Source organism: Castor canadensis, chromosome 6 (assembly GCF_047511655.1).
Source record: "Castor canadensis chromosome 6, mCasCan1.hap1v2, whole genome shotgun sequence".
NCBI classification, from domain to species: domain Eukaryota; kingdom Metazoa; phylum Chordata; class Mammalia; order Rodentia; family Castoridae; genus Castor; species Castor canadensis.
The window spans coordinates 36030070-36045955 of NC_133391.1; positions in this window are offsets into that span (position 1 = coordinate 36030070).

Genomic DNA, 15886 nt, shown 5'->3' on the forward strand with positions numbered 1-15886 from the left:
AAAAAAGCAGGCTTGTCTCATTTCCCAGTTTTATTTTTCCACAGTAAGAAGATCAGGGGACAACAAATAACAATAACATTTATACTGCATTATAAGTGACTAGAGGTCAGTTGTATATCTATTCCACATTTTGTCAGTAATGACCATCAGGAAGACTGCTAGCATTTTATAGATCCTCTGTGTCTATCAGACAGAGTTATACCCACAAGTATGTATGTGTGAATGATGTACAGGAAGAAAATCACACAGAAAGTCATGATAACTGCTGAGAAGGTAGCCAGAATTGTGATAGACATTATCTTCTCCTGTGTCCCCATTAACACACATAAATAATGCCCTTTACACAAGTGTGTACTGCACCAAATGTGTTCTTTAATTAGTGGCCGTTGATAGCAAAAAAGGATGATCAAGAAGACCATCTGTACGGACATCTGCATCAGAAAGTAGCCAAGATACATAGCCAACAGGGGCTTTTTCCTGGACAAGTCAACAATCACTTCTTGTTTTTCATTGTCATCTTCATTATCAGTTATGTCACTGGCCTTTTTTTCTTCTTCCAAGGACTGTTTCTTAAACTTCTTGGTGTGTCTATGTATAGTCTGAGAGACAAGAAACTCCATTGCAAAAAAGATGGAGGAAAAGACAAAGCCAATCATATACCAAACACCTAGAACAGGCATAGTGAAGTGGTTTTCGTAGCACTCAGCTACACATGCTTCAGAGACATTCCCATGACAATGGAAGTCTTCCTTTATACCAAACCAAGAGATTTGCACTATATACACAATGGAAGCATAAAGGAAAGTAACACTGAACCACAGTGCTCGCCCTATGTAGAAGTTTGTAGGATCTCTGGTCATCTGCATTATGGTAGGCACCACACCCCAAAATTTCATTTTGTCAGCCATCTTGGCACCTAGGGAGACAAAAGAAAAGTAGTAATTTCAGAATGACTGATTTTAACAATTTATATTGTCTCCACTGTTCTCATAATACAGTGCTGTCTGTGATGGCACTTGATTATCTTCAGTGAGAGAAGAACTCCCAAGAAAGTTTAGGAGAGTGTCAAAGATGAAGGCATGCATTTCATAATATTTCTTATCATTCTCTCCTTTATTGATTCCTTATAACTTTCTCTTATTAGTCTCTCTTCTCTACCTAGTTCATTTCCCAACCCCTTCCCATAGTTGATTTCTTAAGTCCTCTGCGTAACTATCCATCCTGTTTTCTCTCATCATAAATCCTCAGGGTCTTTTTCTTCTCTCCATGTACCCACCTGTGCCAGTCAGCCCACTCCAGCCAACAGTAAGTTCCAACTGTCATAGAACTTCCATAGGTATCTGAATATAAGAGCTTTAAAGGCATAATCTTCAACACTTCTTTCTGAGAAGTGCTTAACATGTACTAACTGAACTCAATGGTATCATTTTAATCTTTTACTGAAGCCAACATTTCCAAAGCCCATCACCAATTTCAAAATCTGTTTCTGATTAACCAATCAGGATGGATAGACCAATATTAAGTGATTGTTTTCTTATTACAAGAACAGTTTAAATGTCTTATTTGCTTTATCTCTTGCTGCTTATTGGAAATTTTTCATTGATTTGAAGATATTTTGAATATCAATTCATTCTGGGTATTGAGAAATGAATGAGACAGTTCTTGACTTTAATTACAGGAATGGTTGATATGCATTACCACCAATATGTTTATCACAACCTCTCTTTCCGGTGATTCACTTTCCCTTTTAGGAGCTAGAAAGACATTATTGGGACCATTTATTACTAAATTGGCAGTCAGCATTTACTTGCCCCTGCCCTCTCTACTCAGTTGGCTGAAGCTTTGTGAAGCCTTCATTGCAATGTAAATCCTTCCTCTATCTCATTGTGTTTTCTCACCCGTCCCTACTCTGCTCCTTTTAAAAGTATTAATCCACAGGGCATGGTGGTTCATGCCTGTAATCCCAGAATTTAGGGCTGAGGCAGGAGGATTGTGAATTTGCAGCCAACAAACACTGTTTCAGCATCTGCTTCTATGAAACCTAACCAGAATTGCTCTTTAGGTCTGTGGAAACCTGGAAGACAATCTATACTGCAGAGAACTTGGTTCTCCATTTATTCTCTAGAGCATAGTAAGTAAAAATACCAACCTTCTTTAGAATTCACAATGCTTAATCCTTGATCAAAAGTCCTCTGAAAATAAACTTTCATATAGCACAGAAGGGACAGGCCGACAGCAACTATCTCTGTGAAGATTTCCCAAGAACTTGAAGCCTTACATATTTTTCAAGACACCTGCTGGACTGGCAATTTTAGTTGCTGCTTAATTTAAGAGAGGAAACTGTATTCAAATTAAAATCAGAGGACAGAAAGTATGCATTCAGGCTGAAATATTCCTTATTAGGTTATTTAACATCATGTTTCTTGGTTTTTGTGTAGGAATTTTAGTATATTTTGAATTTATTTTTGAAGTATAAATGCATGTAACAAGTACACAAGTCAGTGTACTGTTCGGGTCTATAAATTTCGTAGACTATACACACTCATGGAATTGTCATCCAGATCAATAAAAAAACACTACTGACATTCCCAATCTCCCATTTGTGTATTCATTCAGTTACCATTGTCCTTTGGATAACCCCAAATCGGACATCTAAAAATACATCTTGACTACTTTAGAAATAAACTCTACAGTATCATAAAATATATAATCTTTTGCACCTGAATTTTTAGCTTTTTATATTGTTTGTGAGAGTCATCAGTAATATTGCTGAGTGTATTGGCATTTCTTTTACTCTCCTTACCGGGTGAATGTGCCATATTTATTTATTCATTTTTCTGCTAGTATTTTCCAGTTTGTGGTTGTTATGACATTTTGTACATGTCTTTGGCTTCATCAATTATACTCCCACAAGCAAAACAGAGCTATTTTGTCTGCATCCTTACCAATATTTGGAATTATCAAGTGTCTTTTCATTTTGGCTATGGTGGTGGGTGTACACTTCTGTCACTTGATACATTGAATTTGCATTTCCTTGATGACTAATAAAACTGAGCACTTTTCAAATGTTTGCTGACCATTTGAAAATCATCTTTTGTGAAGTCTTTCACCCATTTGTTTCCTAAGGGAAGCTATTTATACTAAACCTATTGAACTTTACAAGTTCTTTATATATTCTGGTTATAACTAATTCTTAATTATGCAAGCTGCAAATATCTCCCACCATTTTGGTGATGCCTTCTCATTTTCTTAACAGTGCCTTTGCAATAAATAGAAATTCTTGGTATTTTTGAAATTTGTGCTTATTTCCTGTGCTTTTTGCGTATTATTTAAGAAAACGACTTGCTCTGATAACACAAAGATGTTCTGTGCTTTCTTCTGAAAAGTTTGTTGCTTTACTTCTTTTTGTACTTTGTGTAATGTATTATAAGCAAAATCTATTCTTTTTTGTGTATAGTTATGCAAGTGTTGACAAAGACATACAGTGATGTGAACACTGGAAGAATAGATATACAGAACCATTTCATAATAATAAAAATTCCCCAGTACCTCTTTGTACTCAACTTCTCTGCTTTTGTCCGTATGGTTTTGTCTTTTCCATAATGTCATGGATTCAGCCATTATGCTAACATTTTTGTTTTTCTTTTTCACTTGCCATAATGCATTTGAGATTCAACTGTGTTGTGGCATAAATAGGTAGTTGTTCTTTTTTTTTTTTTAACTATGGAGTACTATTTCATTGTATGGATATACTGCACTTTTTATCCATTATCCAGTTGAAGGACATTTGGACTGCCTTCATTTTGGGGTAAATATTCATGTACAAGTTTTTGTGTGAACATTTCATTTGTATAAATATCTACGAGTGGTATCTTTGGGTCATGTATTTATGTTTAATTTTATAACAAACATCCAAATTGTTTTTAAAATGTTGTTACTATTTTACATTAATACTGTATGACATTTCTGGTTGCTCATACTTGCCAGAAGGTGGTGTTGTGAAACCTTTTCATTTATCCATTCTAATTGGTGTGTATTGATATCTCATTATACTTTAAATTTGTATTTCCTTAATAACTATTGATGTTGAATATATTTTCATGTTATTATCCATCCATATATCTTCCCTGGAGAATTATCTATTCAATTTTTTTTGCCTATTTTTAGTTATTACAATTACTTTTGATAGTTTTGTTTTGTTTGACTTAAAACAGCATATATTTATTGTCACACAGTTCTGGAGGCTGGAAATCCAAGGCGAAGGTGTTGGCAGCATTGACCCTTTGTTTTTTTGTCTTTATTCATATATTCATATGTGCACACATTGTTTGGGTCATTTCTCCGCCATGCCCCTGCCCCCTCTCTCTCATCCACTCCCCTCACTTCCAAGCAGAAACTGTTCTGCCCCTTTCTTCAATTATGTTGAGGAATAGACATAACAATAATAAGAAAGACATAGCATTTTTGCTAGTTGAGATAAGGAAAGCTATAAAGAGAGATTTCTAGCATTGCTTCCATGCACAAGTGTATTACAACCCGAATTGATTCATCTCTACCTGACCTCTTCACTACATCCTGGTCACCTTCTCATATTGACATCTGTCATTTTAAGGTTACTGTATTAGTTCCTCTGCAGTGGGCACATAAAACACTTTCATGTTTTGGGTTTCTTATCTATCCCAATTCCTTCTGTATGTGCTCGATCCTTAGTGTGTGACCCAAGTCCAACAACATTACTGCATTTGCCCTAGATCTAAAATCTGCCTATGAGGGAGAATATATGATTTTTGGTCTTCTGAGCCTGGCTGACCTCGCTCAGAATGATGTTCTCCAGTTCCATCCATTTACTAGCAAATGATAAGATTGCATTCTTCTTAATGGCTGAGTAAAATTCCATTGTGCACAAATACCACACTTTCTTAATCCATTTGTCAGTAGTGGGGCATCTTGGCTGTTTCCATAATTTGGTTATTGTGAATAGTGCTGCAATAAACATGGATGTGCAAGTGCCTCTGTAGTAACCTGAGTCACATTCCTTTGAGTATATCCTTAGGAGTGGGATTGTGGATCATATGGCAGATCTATGTGTAGTTTTATAAGAAGCCTCCATATTGTTTTCCAGACTGGTTGCGCTAGCTTGCATTCCCACCAGCAGTGTATAAGGGTTCCTTTAACCCACCCCACCCCCACATCACCAACATCTGTTGTTGGTGATGTTTTTGATGATAGCTATTCTAACAGGGGTGAGGTGGAATCTTAATGTGGTTTTGATTTGCATTTCCTTTATGGCTACAAATGGTGAGCATTTTTTCATGTGCTTTTTGGTCATTAGAATTTTTTCTTTTGAAAAAGTTCTGTTTAGTTCAGTAGCCATTTCTTTATTGGTTCATTGATTTTGGAAGAGTTTAGTTTTTTGAACTCCCTGTATATTCTGATTATCAATACTTTGTCTGATGTATAGCTGGCAAATGTTTTCTTCCATTCTGTAGGAGTCTCTTCAGTTTAGAGACCATTTCTTTTGTTGTGCAGAGGCTTCTTAATTTTATGTACTCTCATTTGTCTATCCTTTCTCTTAGTTGCTGAGCTGCTGGGGATCTATTGAGGAAGTCCTTGCCTATATCTATTACTTCCAGAGTGTGCTCTGCTCTTTCCCGTACTAACTTCAGAGTTTCAGATCTGATATTAAGATCCTTGATCCATTTTAAGTTGATACTAGTACAGGGTGATGAACATGGATCTAGTTTCAGTTTTTTTCAGGCAGAAAACCACTTTTCCCACCAACATTTGTTGAAGAGGCAGTCTTTTCTCCAGTGTATGTCTTTGGTGCCTATATCAAAAATAAGTGGGTATAGCTGTGTGGATTCATATCCAGGTCCTCTATTCTGTTCCACTGGTGTTCATGTCTGTTTTTGTGCCAGTATCATGCAGTTTTTATTGCTATTGCTTTGTAATATAGTTTGAAGTCAGGTACTGTGATACTTCCAGCATTGTTCTTTTTGCTGAGTATTGCCTTGGCTATTTGCAGTCTCTTGTGTTTCCAAATGAACTTTTGGGTATATATTTCAATCTCTGTGATGAAAGTCATTGGGATTTTGATGGGAATTGCATTAAAAATGTATATTGCTTTTGGTAGTATATCCATTTTTACTATCTTGATTCTACCAATCCATGAGCACAGGAGATCTTTCCACCTTCTGTAGTCTTCCTCGATCTCTTTCTTCAGGGGTTTGTAGCTCTCCTTGTAGAGATCATTCATATTCTTTGTTAAGTTTAATCCTAGGTATTTGAATTTTTGAGGCTATTGTAAATGGAATTGTTCCAGGTATTCTTTCTCAATTTGTTCATTGTTGGTGTATAGAAAAGCCAATGATTTTTATAAGTTGATTTTGTATCCTGCCACCTTGCTGGAGCTGTTTATGTATGTTATCTAGGAGTTTTTGGGTAGAGGTTTATTTTGGCCTTTAAGATATAGGATCATGTCATCTGCAAAAAGGTATGTTTTGACAGTTTCTTAACCTATTTGTTTTCCTTTTATTTCTTCTTCTTGCCTAAATGCTGTGGCTAGAAATTCCAGTACTATGTTGAATAAGAGTGGAGATAGTGGTTACCCTTGTCTTATTCCTGATTTTAGGGGAAATGGTTTCAGTTTTTCTCCATTCAGTATGATGTTGGCTATAGGTTTGTCATATATAGCCTTTACAATGTTGAGGTAATTCCTTCTATTCCTAGTTTTTTTAGAGCTTTTATCATGAAGTAGTGTTGGATCTTATTAAAGGTTTTTTCTGTATCTCTTGAGATGATCAAGTGGTTTTTGTCTTTGCTTCTATTAATGTGCTGTATTAGAATTATAGATTTAGTATGTTGAACCACAGCTGCATCCCTGGGATGAAGTCGACTTGATCATGGTGAATGATCTTTCTGATGTGTTGTTGGATTCGTTTGCCATTATTTTCTTGAGGATTTTTGCACTGATGTTCATTAAGAACATTGGCCTATAGTTCTCCTTTTTGGAGGTGTCTTTGTCTGGTTTGGGGATGAGTGTAATGCTGGCTTCATAAAATGAATTAGGCAGTGTTCTTTCTTTTTCTGTTTTTTGGAAAAGTTTAAGGAGGGCTAGTATTAGTTCTTCTTTCAATCTGATAGAACTCCTTCAGAGTATGTTGGATAAAATTGGGAGCACCGATGTTGGGTACACATAGGTTGATAATTGGTATTTCCTTTGGTGTATTTCCCCTTTTATTACTATGGAGTGTCCTTCTTTATCTCGTTTGATCAATGTAAGTTTGAAGTCTACTTTGTCTGAGATAAGTATTGCTACTTCTGCTTGTTTTGGGGGACCATTGGCTTGGTAAAACTTGTTTTAAGCCAGTGCTTGTTTCTGTCAATGACATGTGTCTCCTTTAAACAACAGATTGTTGGGTTTTCCTTTTGATGAGGGAGTTAAGTCCGTTAACATTCAGTGTTAATATTAATAAGTATTGGTGATTCCTGTCATTTATTTGTTTTTTGTTTTTTAAGGGTTTGATTGTGTGCAGCTGAATTAATGTTACTCTCTGATTCCTTGTCATTTCTTCTCTTGTGGTTTGGTGTTGACTGTCCTCTCATGGTTTTGTTTGTTTTCATTTCCTGTGTGCAAAATTCCATGAAGAATCTTTTGTACTGATTGCTTTGTGGTCATATATTGTTTTAGTTTCTGCTTATCATGGAAGATTTTTATTGATCCCTCTCTTTTAAATGATAGTTTTGCTGGGTTGAAGTTGTTTTCATTCAGTGCCTGGAATATCTCACTTCATGCCCTTCTTGCTTTTAAGGTTTCTGTTGAGAAATCTGTTGTGATTGTGATGGATTTACCTTTGTATGTTATTTGTTTTTTCTCTCTTACAATCTTCTATATTCTTTCTCTATTCTCTGTGCTTGTTTTTTTAATGATAATATGTCATGGGATAGTTCTATTTTGGTCAAATCTGTTTGGTGATCTGGAGGCTTCCTGTACCTGGATTGGCATAGCTTTCTCTAGGTTTGGGCAATTTTCTGTTATTATTTTGTCGAACATATTATGATCCCTTTTGCTTGCACCTCTTCTCCTTCTTCAATGCCCATGATTCTCAGGTTTGGTCTTTTGATGGAGTCAGTGAGTTCTTGCATATTCCTTTCATAGGTCTTGAGTTGTTTGACTAATAGCGCTTCAGTTTTTCCTTTAATTTCCATTTTATCTTCAAGTTCTGAGATTCTGTCTTCTGCTTGTTCTAGTCTGCTGGAGTGTCCTTCCATTGTGTTTGTATTTCTGTTTCATTCTTTTTTCTGAAGTTTTTCATATCATGGGTCACTTCCTGTTTTATTATGTTTATTTTCATCTTTAATTCATTTATTTCTTTATTTATAGTGTTCTTTATTTCATGTTTGTGTTTATTTAGGGCTCCTATGAGTTCATTTATTTGTTTCTGTGTCTTCTCATATTCTTTATTTTTGGTGTCTTGAAATTTCTTGAGTGCCTCTTGTACATTTTGGTTAACCATGTCTAGTAACATCTTCATGAAATTCTCAGTGATTACTTGCAGAATTTCTTCTTTGAGGATGTTCTTGTGGGCATCATTGGGTTCCTTGGTGTCATTTATCTTTGTTTTGCTAGAGTCCAGAACTGGGTATCCATTTTCTTCATTTCCCTTTGAATCCTGTATTAAATTATTTGGGGGGAGAATGGGTTCCATCCCTTTTTTGTCTTCCCATCACTCCACTTGGTACTGTACAACTATGTTCTTGATAGGCTAGTTGGTGGTTTCAGTTACCTGTTTTCTTTCCCATGGTTTAATTTTATTTTGTGGCTATAATGGGTTTGTAGCTAAGTGTGTGTGTGTTATTTCTGTCCCTGGTCTGTGTGTAATTTAGTACTTGATAATTCACAGTAGTAAAACTAACAACAACAACAATCCAAAGAAATCAATGTGGAGAGATGAACAAACAAACAAGAAACTGAATAAACAAACAAACAAAAATTCTATGTTCAGGAACAATAGAATTTCAGTGTTAGGTTGAGTTCTGGTGTTTCTCCTCCAGCATCAAATCCTGGTGCTGGTATTTAAGCAGAAGCTCTGTTGTAGTTGTGCCAGTTGGTTTGGTAGTGTTTGTTGTTTTTTTTTCTCCTGTCTTTCAGAGGTAGCTGCTTGGTCAACTCCTTCTTCAGTGGGGTTTGGCAGTTTACATTTGTATGTGGTCCTCATGTTCAGGAATCAGCTCTGTAGTCCACCAGCTATCCTGCCTTGGAGTTGGGTTTTCACTGTGCTTGATTACTGGGGACTTGTTTCTTTGCCTCATCCCCTTTCTCTTGGCCAGGTCAATGCTCTGTCAGCTGTCCCCCTGCTGTCAGCACATTGTGATTGTTGGCTGGTTATTTTTCAATTTTGCATTGTTGTTTGACTTTGGATGTTGCTCACTGGCTCATGAGATGAGCTTTGTGGTCTGCTAGCTGGCCCACTTCAAGCAGTGGCTTATCACCAGCCTGCTGTTGGCCCTTCTGCCTTTCCAGCCTTTGTTAACTAAAAGTTCATGTGGAGACCAGCTCCTTACCCCTTACCTCTTCTCCACTGGGCTTTGGCAAGTCTGTCTCTCTGTTGTGTGTTAGTTTTCATTCTTTGTTTATTGTTCAGGTTTTTTGTGTGTGGGAGGAGTCAGTCTGCCCAGAGGGCCATGCTGGTTTATCCTAGGGGTGGATGGGGGGAAACCACGTGACTCTTGGTGCTCACCTGTTGGTCTCCCAAATGTCTCCCAAGCAGGTTTGGAGCCAGTGTCTGCTGGTGCAGCAGCACTCCTGCTTTCTCAGTTTAATGTGGCATGGAGAAGCTTTCCACAGGCTAGGGGTTCAGGGTGTTGAAGTTTTGATTCTCCTTGCTGCTTTATTTCTGCCACGTGTGGCTTCAGCATCTCTGTGAGGTTTTGGAGTCTTGGGGCTCACACTGTCTGTTTTTGTGCCTTAGTCACCATCTTGTATCTCAGCGTTAATTCCTTATGAAGGCTGTAAGAGAGAATCTGTCCCAACCCTCTTATCTCATTTCATTTGATTCACTTGGTGCTCCTAAGCTTGTAAATGTGTTACTGTAGTCTCTGCCTTCCTCTCCACAAGGTGTTTTCTGTGGGCAGGTTTGTCTCCTAACTTCTCCATTTTATAACAATACCAAGCACATTGGTTTTGGGACCACCTAAAGACCTCACTTTAATTAACTAATGTTAATGACTTTACTTTCATATGACATAATATGCTCAGATTCTAGGGATTAGGGCTTCTATATATGAATTGTGGCACAATTCACCTCATTAATAGGTACTAAGACCTTAGAGCTGAGCTGGGCATTGTAGTAACCACTGGCCACAAATAACTATCAAGAACTTAAGCAGAGATCCAAAATGGTGGCTAAGGATGTGAGGGCGATCTGGCTGCGACATCTGTCACCCCATTGATCGCCAGGGTTGATTCGGCTGATCTGGCTGGCTAGGCGGGTGTCCCCTTCCTCCCTCACCGCTCCATGTGCGTCCCTCCCAAAGCTGCACGCTCGGTCGAAGAGGACGACCATCCCCGATAGAGGAGGACCGTTCTTCGGTCAAGGGTATACGAGTAGCTGTGCTCCCCTGCTAGAACCTCCAAACAAGCTCTCAAAATGGTGGCTAAGGTAGGGAACCAGATCTCCTAAGCTCCATGAACCCAGAAACCTCCTTTGGACGTTGGAGCTACACTTGAGTAATTCTGATTGCTCCTAGCCAAAATAATAACCACCATCACATTAGAGGCAGATAAAATTCAAAGACTAACCCTTAAGTCAGTCTTTAATTGTTCCTAATGGCTACAAAAATCCCACCTGGCACAGCCAGCAAGGTGTTACCAGCCTCCAGCTCTGATTTAAAAAAAGCCCTCAGCCTTTTTCTTTTCTTTTCTTTTCTTTTCTTTTCTTTTCTTTTCTTTTCTTTTCTTTCTTCTCCCAACAAGCAGAAGACAGAGCATCAATCAGAATCAAACTCTGCAACATCTTGGACCCTCAGCCTGTGGAAAGCCTCCCTATGCCATGCAGCACTGAAAACAGCAGCACCATCTCTCCCCATGAGCTGGCTACAAAGCTGCCTGTGTGAAACTGCAGAAGTAACAGGTGAGCATCACACACCATGCTTGGCTCCCCTACTCACTCCCCTAACCCCACCCCTGGGAAAATAATCCAGTGCAGCCCCTGGGCAGACTGAACGCCCCCCCCAGCAAAACTGAAAATCATAAATCGTGAATTGTAATCTAACAATAACATTGGAGGTGGGGGTGGAATGCTTAACCTACCCTGGAGATCAGGGGTGCTGAATGCTCAGGGGTGGGGCAAGGAGCCAAACTCTCAATACCAAACACTCAGTGATGCACCAGAAAGCACAAAAGCTGAGAATAGGGGTGGGTTGGCAAGCCAACTGCCCAGAGGTGCTGGTGGTGCCCAGCAGAGATAGGGAGAGGCATAAAGGCTGAGAGAGGGAGGGGAGCGACAAACTAACCTCCCAGAGGAGCCACCAGCACTCAGCAGATATCAGGAAAAGTGCAAAGACTGAGAGCAGGAGTGGGACAACATATTAATTTCCCAAAGCAGGGCAGGAGGTGGATCCCAGAGATGATCTCTGGAAAAAGGGCAACATTCAAAACTGAATTACCCCACCTTGCTGAGAGGAGCTGACCAAACACAGCTGCAGCTGAAGGGCAACACAGCTGCCACCTGCTGAAAACAAAAGCTCTGAACACCCTGCATGAGCTGGCAGTCTTATCTCACCTCAGAACTCCAACTAATATTGTGGACAGATGGTCCAAATACCACTCAGAAGCCAGTCACCTGGTGAGACCACATCAGAGCTTCCACTTGAATGCCAATACCAGGATTGGACATCTAAGGAATAACTCCAGAACTTTTACCAATAGACTGAACTTTCTGTGGTTCCTGAACCTGGTATTTTATATTATGTTTCTTTTCTTTTTATTTCATATTCCTGTATTATTACCTCCATAATTACTATTCTCTTATCCTTATTCTCACCCTCTTCACTCTCCCTCCTTCTCCTGTACTATAATCCATTGTTCCCCCTCCCAACTACTCTTCCTGCCCCTTTTCATCCACTTTTTCTGCTGTCTTCACTTTCCCCACCCAACCTCCCCCAACATGTCACCACACTACCACTACACATTCATTACCTGCTGACTAGCTTACTGTACCAACTGTACACAACCCCAGCCCCCTGGAATCCCTGACACAAACAGCCTACATGACAACAACAGAAATACAGCCAAACACACACAAGGGCCACAAAACCCAGCAGTCCCCATACCTATCCCCCCATACCCCTTCTTCCCCCCTTTTTAGTGCCACCTGTACCAATTCCTCAAAAATCTATAACTAGCCTAATAACCATTACCACCCCCCCAACTCCAGTGGTTTATGGATATTATCACCAAGGGGTTTTCTATATAATACATAAACAACTGGTGTGACATTGAACCTGTGAATTTGTTATTGCTAAATCACACCTCCAGACCAGGTTCAGATAGAGCACAACAACCTAGCTAACAACCAAGTCAGCCACAATACAAAAATTAAATCAGGAAAAGAAATAGGTAATGAAATACACAAATTAGCCTATTAAAAACATAGTTGCACAGCACCAAGTAGAGTGATGGGAAGAAGAAAAAGGAATGGAAACCACTTTCCTCAAAAGAATAATTCAATATAGGATTCAGTGGGAAATGAAGAAAATGGATACCCAATTCCTGACCTCAACAAAGCAGTGACAAATGTAACTAAAGAACCCAGTGATGCCCACAACAAAACACTCAAAGAAGAAATCTCTGAGAAATTCATGAAGATGATATAGACATGGTTAACCAGAATGTACAATATGGACTCAAGAAATTTCAAGACAGTAAAAATAAAGAACATGAATTGACACAGAAACAAAAAAAGGAAATCAGAGAGGACTTCAACAAACATCAAAGTGAAACAAAAGACACTATAAAAAGAGAGATACTTGAGTTAAAAAGGACAACACAAATTATAAAACAGGAGTTGAGCAAAGATATGGAAAACCTTAGAAAAAAGAATCAAACAAAAATCCTGGAAATAAAAAATCCTTATAGTTAAGCAAAAAATACTGTGGGAGGCCACTTCATCAGACTACAAGTGGGAGACAGAATCTCAGAGCTTGAAGCTACAATAGAAATTTTTTAAAAAATAAAAGAAATCTTAGTCAAACAACTCAAGACCTGTGAAAGGAATATGCAAAAACTCAGCAACTCCATCAAAAAACCAAACCTAAGAATCGGACATGAAGACCAAATGAACAGAATAGAAGACCCAGATACGAGTCCACATAGAAATGCCTATCTGATTTTTGACAAAGTCACCCAAAACATGAAATGAAAAAAAAAAAAAAGCCTCTTCAAGATATGTTGCTGGGAAAAGTGGCTGTCTGCTTGCAGAAAACTGAAACTAGATCCATGCCTGTCACATGTACTAGTATTAACTCAAAGTGGATTAAAGACCTTAAAATCAGACCTGAAAACTTGCAGTTAGTACAGGAAAGAGAAGGGAATACCTTGCAAACAGTAGGTATAGACAAGGACTTCCTCAGTAGAACTCCAGCTGCTCAACAACTAAGGGAAAGGATGGGCTAATGGGACTACATGAAATTAAAATGCTTCTGCACAACAAAGAAATGGTCTCTAAATCAAAGAGACCACTCACAGAGTGAGAAAAAATATTTGCTAGCTTTACATCAGACAAAGGACAGATAACCAGAATATACAGAGAGCTCAAAAAGACTAAACCCAAAAACAATAAACTAATGAGGAAGTGGGCGACTGAACTAAACAAAACTTTTTCTAAGGAAGAACTCCAAATGGCCAAAAAACACATGAAAAAACAGTCACCATCCCTGGCCATAAAGGAACATGACTCAAGTTATTACAAAAGCACCTGCACACCCATGTTTATTGCAGTGCTATTGTAAATAGCTAAGTAAACAGCCAAGATGCCCTACCACTAACAAATGGATTAAGAAAATGTGGTATTTATACACAATGGAATTTTATTCAGCCACAAAGAAGAATTAAATTTTTTCATTTGCAAGTAAATGCATGAAATTAGAGAATATCATCTTAAGCGAAGTTAGCCAGGCTCAGAAGGCCAAAAGTCACATGTTCTCCCTCATTTGTGGATTATAGACTCAAAACAAATGCAGTGATATTATTGGACATGGGTTAACACTAAGGGGAGAATGCGCACAGGAGGAATAGGGAAAGGGAAGGAAACCTAAAATTTAAATGTGGTTGATGTGTTCCCAGTAGAGGAGCAAATATAGTAATCTTACATTGGCAAAGGCCACTATGGGAAGGGGACCAGGAATTACTGAAGAGGTCTAGTAGATATGAACCAATGTGGGTGGCAATGCAGAAGTGCATGGATACAATGCTAGGAATCTCTCTGTATAGCTTTATCTCAAACTAGCAAAAAATGGTATGTCTTTCTTATTATCTCCTATGTTTTCTCTTCAACAAAATTGGAGAACAAGAGGGTGGAACAGGTTCTGCTGGAAGGGGGGTGAAGTACGGGTATGGGAGGGAGGTGACACAAACAATATATACATATGTAAGTATGTAAATGTAAAAATGACAAATTAAAAGAAAGAAAAAGCCCAAATATTTTGGAAGATCCTTTATGTCCCAGGCATTATTCTAGGCCCTTGAGATGTAGCATGTCTCAAACAAATCTCTGTCCCTTAAAATGCTTATATTCTAGTACTGTGGGAGAGATAATACACACTAGAAAAAATAAATAATCCATTTTATAGTATGTTGGTATGATAGTTACTTATGTACCCTGGATACAAGTTTATTACTGGGTATGTAATATGGAATTAGTTTTCCCCAGCCTGTGGCCTTCCTTCCTAATATTTTAAGTGGTTTTTTAAAAAAATTATGATTATTGAGGAAGAGAATAACATTGTTATTAACATCTATCTTAATTTTTAATAAGTTGGTATTTCAAATAACACCACTGTATTTTTAGTAGTGTATTTCAAATAAGTAAAGTTTTCCATTTTGTTAAGGTATAAATTACCAATTTGTTGAATTATGTATTGTACTTTTGATGTCATGTTGAAGAAATTTTTGCCTATCCAAGATTTTTTCCCTAAATTTTCTTCTTGCTAGCATTGGAGTAAGGCCTCAAGAAGGCAATATGATTCTGTTCCATTGAGTAGAATCTGTTTTTCTTCTCTGACAGCTGAGGACTCATGTTTTAGCTAAAGTTTGGAAATTTCTAAGCTATTGTTATAATTATTATTGTATGTCCTCTGTTCTCTTATTCAGTACTTCTGTAGCTCAAGTGAATTTTCTCCAGATTTTTTTATTATTTTATTTTCATTAGCATTTAAATTAATTGTAGAAAGGAGTTTCATTGTGATGTTTTCATACATGCTTATAGTGTACTTTGATTAAATTCACCACACCCCCCCCGTTCTTATCTCCCTTCTGTACCTCCCTTTTAAAACAATTTTGGTGGATTTCAATATACTATTTTCATGTAGTAGATAATGAATTTCAGTCATATTCACCTCTGTTACTCTCTCCAATCCCCTCCCTCTTCTCACTATTCCCCGAGAAAGTCCCCCTTTTACAATCATATCATGTTATTACTGTTACTATTTGTTTAAATTTAGATCCTGCATGTGAGAGAATAGATGGGATATTTGTCTATCTGATTTTGACTCATCTCATTCAACCTGATGATCTCCAGTTCCATCTACTTTCCTGCAAATAATTCTTCTTTATGGCTGAATAACACTCCACTGTGTATATATACAACATTTTCTTTATCCATTTATC